Below are 8,778 nucleotides of genomic sequence, written 5' to 3' on the forward strand. Positions count from 1 at the left end.
TATCATAAATAAATAAAAATAAAAAAAAATAAAAAAGTGGTATGGTATTCACATATCATCCTATAAAAAAAAAAAATAAAAAAAAAAAAAAATAAAATGTTCCAAAAGATCACCCAGTATGTATAAAACAACCAGAATTCTAATTACATCAATCTAATGATATATATACTCACTCAAGAAAAATATCCTTTAAATTTTGCTATCACACATTTGGTACAGCGTTTTGTTTGGCTACACAGAATCAAGGTACTTTCGTTCCTTCTGAAGGATCTTGTATGTGAGAGACACAGCTTAGTTTCTGCTGTTAGAGAAGCCTGCTGAAAGGGAGGACTATGAAGATTGAAAAAATGACACAATCACTCAAGAACCATTAAAAATTATTTCAATGAGTCCACAAGTTCAGTGAGGGACTTGTGGTTTCAGTTTTGCCATGGAAAAAAGCTTCTGGGTCTTCATTCTGTCCTTACAATAAGAAAAAGCTAGATAAATGAAAATCAGAGATATTTCTCAGAGCCACCAGAGAATGAAGGTCTTGTAGCAAAAAGCCATATCAAAATCTAAAGGTTTATCCAAACAGTCACAGCTGAGATCTGCTTGCCTAGAGCTGAAGCTGGTTGTGCCATAAACAGGACCTTAAATGACAATTTTGGCTACTTGATTGAGACTGAGTATGAGACCAGCATGATATTGAAGTTTCTCAATATCACAGTTTTAGGGGAGCTCCCACACTTTTCTTCACTTTGCCTCAGGAAGCCCTATCAGGTTCTCATCGTAGAGATCTGAGAAAGATTCCCTTTTGGCCCTTACAAAGAGAGGAGAAGATGGATCATTGAGGAATACATCCAGAGCCTTCACCATAGGTCTTCCTCATAACAAAAACCTACTTTCCAGAAAAAAAGACTTTGCTGGATCTTTCTATCAGACAGAGGAAAGGAATTTCCTCCCACTCTAGTGCCCTCTAGCCTTTCTGATTACCCAACTGGTGGGAGAAAAATATGGTCAACAGTGGTCAGATCTTTAAGGAAATAGATTTGGCTAATTTGGAATACTATAGCCAGGGAAGGGAGTAGGGGAAGGAGATAAAAGCTATCCCACTGGAAAAACACTTGTGAGGCCCACAATGTTGGGTCACAGGCCCACTAAAAGACTGAGAGATAATTGGCAGACTATAGAATGCTCCCTCTCCCCAACAATTCACAGCCACAGCAATAAATTAACAGCAGATTATAATTGAAAAAGCTGCAAGACATATCCTCTGAGGAGGAGTACTTAGGGAAGCCCTAAGTCAAGCGGGAAGACACAAAGACAGAAAAGAAATGTGAAGCCTCTGGCACCCCATCGCTAACATAATCCACTCTGACCCAAGGATTCTAATTTTAAAAGCTTAATTCATAGAAATATGCACAGGGATTCAACTAGAAGGATGTTCACATGAGAAACCAATCACTAACTTGATTGTGGAAGAATTTCTCCATAACTTCAACAAAAGCTACACTGCTTGTTCTTTATTTGGACTGTCCAACCATGTATCCTCATATTGCACTCAGTAGTGTCAGAGTTCAAATATTACTTATTAATACTACTATTAGAATCAAATAAATTTTGGGATTTAGAAAGGAGCAGTTTTTATGTGAACGATGATGTGTTTATGGGGTAAGAGAAATGAAGACAATAAAGAAAGGAGTTTGAAATTCCTTTCTTCCCTCTACATTCTCAGCCATTGTAAACCCACATAAGAAATATCCTCAATGATGTCACTGGAAAAATCACTGATACTATAATTAAGAAAACTCTCTGGTTGCCAGATACGATCATTCAGTTCTATTAATTAATCATGTATAAGATAGTCAGGCTTGGCATCAAGTCTATATGCGTTCTTAATTTGGAGGAGACTATTATGGAAATTCCAAATGTCAGTTTAGAAGCCTAATAGCATTATGAAGTTAACAGTGCAATACATCAGAGAAATATAGTATTTGAATGTTACTACTGCGTGATTTAGAATAGAAGTTCCAAACAGAACTTCTCAATAGAAGTTAATAAAATTCAGAGGCCTTGTTGTAATACATTAATCATAAGGAAGAAATCTGGGTTTTTTATGCCCTTTATACCATCCTTTCATCATTCTTTTCCAGTGATTTATGAGACATTCCCTTCACTCTTTTTCAATGGCTCATAGTTTTTTGTTTTGTTTTTGTTTTTTTTGCCAGATTCCATGTCTTCTGACATGATATCTTCACATTTCTTTCTCAATTCTATCACTTCCACTCTACTCCCAACTACTGGCTAAAGTTTCACGGCTGGTAACTTATCATTTTAAACTCATAAAATTCCGCTCTGACTACAACCTCCTATTCATGCCCTCCCATTTCCTCAGGCCACTGAATCTGCTCTTTGTCTACATTGTTATTTCTAGTTCCTCAACTTGTTTAGCACGAGGTAAACAGCATCACCAGCCAAAGACAAAGGATCCTGATATTTAATGACCTGTTTAGACCTGTCTTGACTAAGCTCAAGGTCTGGATTAAGTTTTTAAAGACACTAGCTTTTTAAAGTAAAAAATTTTAAAGATGCAGTGATATAAGAAAGCACAAGACAAAAGCCTGATTTCCTTAACAGTCTTAATTCCCACAACTGTTTAGTCTTTTCTATAGTAAAATGTATTTAATGCTAACCACCACCAGTTCATTTTCAACTACTCCTTCAATACCAATTTCAAATTTTTTAGAAGATTTATTTATGTTAGAGAGAGAGTGCAAACACGAGCAGGAGGGGCAGAGAGGAAGAGAGAATCTGAAGCAGACTCTGTACTGAGCACAGAGCCTAGAGCCCAACATGGAACTCAATCCCATGACCCCAAGCCTAAACAAGAGCTAGGCACCTAACCAACTGCACCCCCCAGGCATCCCTCAATTTTAAATCTGGACAAATCTCTTAGTTTATTGGATTTCACCCTCAAGTAGGTCCTTTGCAGAAGGACCATGCTATTGTATTCCCACAAGTTTTTCGTGTTTCATTGCCTTTGTTTTATCCCTGAAACTTCAGCCTTTATCATCTTAATTTGTTCCAAATTGTACATATTTCTTAAATTCTATCTTTTCCTAGGTACTACCTCCTAGAGTTCTCTTAATTCCAATTCCAATCTGGATTGAGTTCCAGTTATCCAGTTGTGAAACATAGATTTACATTCATTAGTCTCCTGGATTAGATTCACTACTTCTTTAACCCTTATTTTTCTCTTTTTGTTTTGCTTGTCATCTGTATGTGTGAGAGTTTATTCTCTCATTTTGGAAGAAGTTACCTTTGGTAACTTACTAGGATAGGATATATGGGAAGTATACTTTCTGAGTTCCTTCATATGAACTAAAAAATATCTTTACTCTCCTTTTGCTTTTGATTGACACTTTGGCTAGATATGGAATTATACACTAAAACTGATTTTCCCTCATTTATTTGAAGTCATTGTCCCATTGTTTTATAGCAGTCTTTGTTGATGATGAAAAATCTGATGCTAGTCTGATTTTCATTGCTTTATAACTGAAGTTCCCACAAGATATGAAATGAAGTAAAGCATTTGAGGCAGGAAGACTCTGAAGAAAGAGAGGAGGCCACAGGATGGAGTAGGAGACGGCAGTATTAAAAGACTAGTGAAATCCCCAATAGCTACTGAAGACAGATGAATGTATTGTCTCAATTTCCATTTGGGACTTCTGGACATCATCTTTACAGGAGGCCTCTGCATCAGCATGTAGTAGCTACAGCAAAAGAGAAATAGTGGTGTGGCTTATTTAGGCAGATGGAATAAAGATGGTGTTTCTAAGTATTCCTTGGCTCCCATGTAGTGAGGAAAGGATGCAGGTATTTCCACATTTTAGGTATATGTCAACAGCCCCCCACCCCCCATAATGACGGCCCTGGGAAAATTTTTAATGAGTTCTCAAAAAAACAAAAAAACAAACAAACAAAAAAACCAACCTCTCACTATAGGTCAAGTAAAAATTGATAATTGCAAAGAACAGTTAAAAATAAAACTGAAAATGGCTGAATATAAGACCTAATTTTGGAATAAAAAAGTTGCCAGGGCTAGAGAGACAAGGATATACAGAAAGGCCTACGAGAACATACAACTGAAGTAAAAAACTACCACTGTCAACCTACAAGACTCATTTTGGCTACCTGTCAAGGTTTCAGAGGACCTCTAAATCTATGCAATAACAATATATAGGAACAAGAGGTAAACTTAGGGACACAACTTGACTTTTTTTGATCAGATTTACCATACTAAACCTCTACATTATTGGGGGGAGGGAGGACTAATCAGGCAATAAGAGTTTGGGAATCCAACTTAGTTGCTAATATTAAGCATTTACATTTTCAGAATGGTGTAAACAGGGGTACCTAGGTGGCTCAGTCAGGTAAGCATCTGTCTTTGGCTCAGGTCATGATCCGTTCAAGGCCCTCCCTTGGGCTCTCTGCTCAGCGAGGAGCCTGCTTCTCCCTTTGCTTGTTGCTCTCCCTATCAAATAAATTAACTAAATTAAAAAGAACTGTGTAAACATCACACATCCTTATCCTTCATAGGAAACAACTAAAGCTTCTACTTCAAAGGGGAAGAACAAAACTTTATAGGCTTGAAGAGCCCTAGGTCCTCACATAGTTATTACTACTTCCTCCTGATTCATATTTAGTTTATCTTGTTACATGTCCCAGGAGAAAGGGTTAAAGAGTAGACACTCCTCTCCCCCTTTTTGAGGAGAAGCTTCATATGTAAGGCTTACTGCCATTTGGTTCTTTCTTGAACAATCCTTTATCAGATAATTTACCCTTTCAAATTACACTCTTATAGCAAGAGAAAATAAAAATAGCATAAGAACCTTGACTCTCTTTGAAAGCAGCAATCAGACATGGAATTCTATTTTTATGCTAATGATGATTTTATATAATGCTGATATTGTAACTTTTACTTTCTTTAATTTTAGTGAAAACAACAATAACTATAAATATTTTTAAAGATGAGGGGCCCCTGGGTGGCTCAGTGGTTGAGCTTTGGCTCAGGTCATCATCCCAGGGCAGGGAGCCTGCTTTTCCCTATGTCTGTGTCTCTGCCTCTCTCTGTGTCTCTCATGAATAAATAAATAAAATCTTAAAAAATTTTTTTTAAAGATGAGAAATCACCTATATGCCCATTGTCCAACTAGGGCAACTGTTTTAATTTTGGTATATTTCCTCCTGCCTACCTGGCACAAAACTGTGTGGCTGAAAGACGCTTTGAAAATCAACTAGTCCAATTTCTTCACTTTCAGATGAGAAAACTATGACCCACAGAGCTATGAGATTCGCCCAGAGTCACACCTTATCATTTTGTTTAAAATAAATTTTAATCCTAAATTAATAAAAAAATAGTTAAGACATGAGTAAGTCCCTAATTGTTGATTTTCTCCACTGAGAAACCACCTGCAAGGGGGAAAATATCTCTATTATGTAATATAGTATTAGTCTTACCAAAAGCGGTATATGGAGAATTATAGCTGCAAAGTCTGGATTCTGTAATAAAAACTCCCAGCAGCCCAGGAACTTCTAGAAAACAGATGTGAATTCAAAGCCTCTGGATTTAAGGATTTGTATTCAAAATTTACATACTGCTATGTGTTGCTACTGCTGAGATTGTCGCCAGACTGTGGATTCTGGAATGTACTCTCCTTGATAAGGCAGCAAATTATAACTCAAAAAGAGCACCTAATTGAGGCTTTCTCTGTGCTGTAATTGAAAGAATTAAAATAGCATTGCAAAGGGAGAGTACTTAGTAGGGAAAACAGATGGCTTTCAAAACGATGTTAGAGAGAGTCTGTACTCATATTAGTGGGATTCTTACTGTGCCACAGCAGAAAAAGGCACAACATGGGAACAGAAAACTCCAGTTCTGAAGACTAGTCTGCCACTAACTAGGAATATAATCAGAGGCAAAACACTTAATTTTTCCAGTTTTGTTTCACATTGATAAAATGAGGTTAGCCTGGCTGATCTCAGAATTCTTTTCCTACTATAAGATTCTGATTCTTGGGATCCCTGGGTGGCGCAGCGGTTTGGCGCCTGCCTTTGGCCCAGGGCGCGATCCTGGAGACTCGGGATCGAATCCCACGTCGGGCTCCCGGTGCATGGAGCCTGCTTCTCCCTCTGCCTGTGTCTCTGCCTCTCTCTCTCTCTCTGTGTGACTATCATAAATAAATAAATAAATAAAAGGATTCTGATTCTTTCCCCCATGTAAGTAAAGCCTAGCCTGTATTTCCGTCTTTGGGAAAACCCCAGATGTAGAGGAGCTGGCTTTATAAACAAAGTCCTAATATCCTTTTGTTCTCTTATCCTTCTGAGGTAAGCCCTGGGCAGAAACCTGGCCCCTTCCCTCCTTCATCTCCCGCCTCTATACCCTATCTATGACAAAACCCCATTGTTCATCACTCCTTCTTCATCCACAGGACCAATCCCTCAGTACTACGCCTTATTATCTGAGCTATAGGAACAGGTCAATGCTTCTCTTATGTTCTTCTCAGTGTACTGAGCTCTCTGTTCTGTTCTATCATTAAGATTTACAGGGCAGCCCCGGTGGCGCAGCGGTTTGGTGCCGCCTGCAGCCCGGGATGTGATCCTGCAGTCCACGTTGGGCTTCCTGCATGGAGCTTGCTTCTCCCTCTGCCTGTGTCTCTGCCTCTCTCTTTGCTCTCTCTGAATGAATAAATAAATAAATCTTAAAAAAAAAAAAAAAAAAAAAAAGATTTACAGGGCAGCCCGGTGGCTCAGCAGTTTAGCACCACCTTCAGCCTTGGGTATGGTCCTGGAGACCTAGGATCAAGTCCCACGTCCGGCTCCCTGCATGGAGCCTGCTTCTCCCTCTGCCTGTGTCTCTGCCTCATTCTCTTTCCTCTCTGTGTTTCTCATGAATAAATAAAATTTAAAAAGATTACATTCCTACAGGAGTTATCCTTGATTTCTCTTTCTCTTACACTTCATGTTCAATCTGTGAGCAAATTCTGTTTGCTCTAAGTCCAAAATATGAGTACTTCTCATCCTCTCTACTGTTGTTACCCTGCTCCAAAGTCTGGGTAATTTCTGAGCGAGAATTACTGATTGATCTTCCTGCTTTCACTCTTGTTCTTTCAATCCATTCTCAACACAGCATCCAAAGTGATCTTATGACAATTGTTAGATCATGTCACTCCTCTGCTCAGAATGAAATTCTTTGCAATGAGCCACAAGACCCTTGAATGCCCTAGCCATTGTTACCCAATTTGTTTCCCACTAATTTCTTCTACTCCAGCTATTTAACCCTTCCTGATCCAGTTTGCCAAGTAACTCCCGTATCTCCTTCTCATGATCATTCTACCAGTGTCTAAAATCGCTGACCCTGTTTTTCTTGTTTCATTTTCACTTCCACAGTTTTTACTATGTAACACAGTATATTTTACTTATTTTCCTTCTTTATTGTCTTTCTTCCCCATGAGAGTAGAGATTCCTGTCTCTTTTGTATATATTGCTATATCTGAAGCATTTAGAACAGTGCCTAGCACAGTGGATGCTCAGTATGTATTTGTTGGCTATGGAATTAATTGTGAGAAACTCTGAACCAAGGGAGCATAACAGCATACAAAGATGGAGACAGACACTAGATAAAACATCTTAATTTGTTTGGCAAAACAAAATTTGATCATCTTCCTAATCTTACGTAGTCAAAAACTTCTTTTTTTTTTAAATTGTTTTGCATCTCTTTTAAGATGTTTTCGACCTCAGGAAAATCATTCTCGGTTATCAAAGCCTTACCCTGTTCACTAGGAAATGCATCCCCTTATTCTCCAAATGTTATTGTGTACATTTGGCAGCTCCTCTAAGTTAAACAGAAGTTGTTTTTTTTTTTTTTTTAAAGATTTTATTTATTCATGAGACACACACACAGAGGCAGAGACATCTGCGGAGGGAGAAGCAGGCTCCATGTAGTGGGACTCGATCCTGGGAGGACTCGAACCTGGGACTCCAGGACCACGCCCTGGGCCGAAGGCAGGCGCTAAACCGCTGAGCCACCGGGGCTGCCCCTAAATTCTATTTTAAATTAAAAATTTCAGGTCTTGACCTTTAGTGCTCAAAATCCTTAAAAATATTTTGTAATACTAAATTCCAAGCGGAAATATGTGGCTATTCAATGTAACAATGAAAAGTGACGATGAGGTACTAGGCTAACATCAAATTTAGCGAAGTAAAAGGTAGTATAAACTCCATTTTGCTTTTTTCCTGTTTTTCTTTTATCAGAGAGATGCTTCGTGGCATACAGGTGATGATGGATTTATCTGTAATCAGGACTGAACAGAGTGATTTTTCAAGAAAAAGAGGCACCTTGAATGTTTTTGTCACCGCCCTAGCCTCGGGGTTAGTAGTCCTCCAATCCTATCCGCATTCTGCGTAGTCACGGACCTGAATTTAGCCGCCCGAGAAACTCCAGGAGGGACGTCCTCACTCAAGGACGACGACGGGAACGCGTCTCCGGGGGGCGTCGCGCGCTCCCTCCAGGGCCCGGGGAAACATCTGTGGGCAGAAGGGGCTCCCGCGCTCAGTCTGGCGGACTCCGTCCTTCGTCCCCTCCCGGCCGCAAGATCCGCTTCTCCTCGGAGGAGGCGGCGGGGCCGGCCCGTTAGCGGACAGCGCCGCCCGGCGTCCCGCGGCCCGAGCCGCGCCCGGGGCTGGGGTGGGGGAGGGGCGCGGCGGCGCTCGCGCAGCGTCGAGTTTCCCAGAATT

Source organism: Vulpes lagopus, chromosome 6, assembly GCF_018345385.1.
Source record: "Vulpes lagopus strain Blue_001 chromosome 6, ASM1834538v1, whole genome shotgun sequence".
NCBI lineage: Eukaryota > Metazoa > Chordata > Mammalia > Carnivora > Canidae > Vulpes > Vulpes lagopus.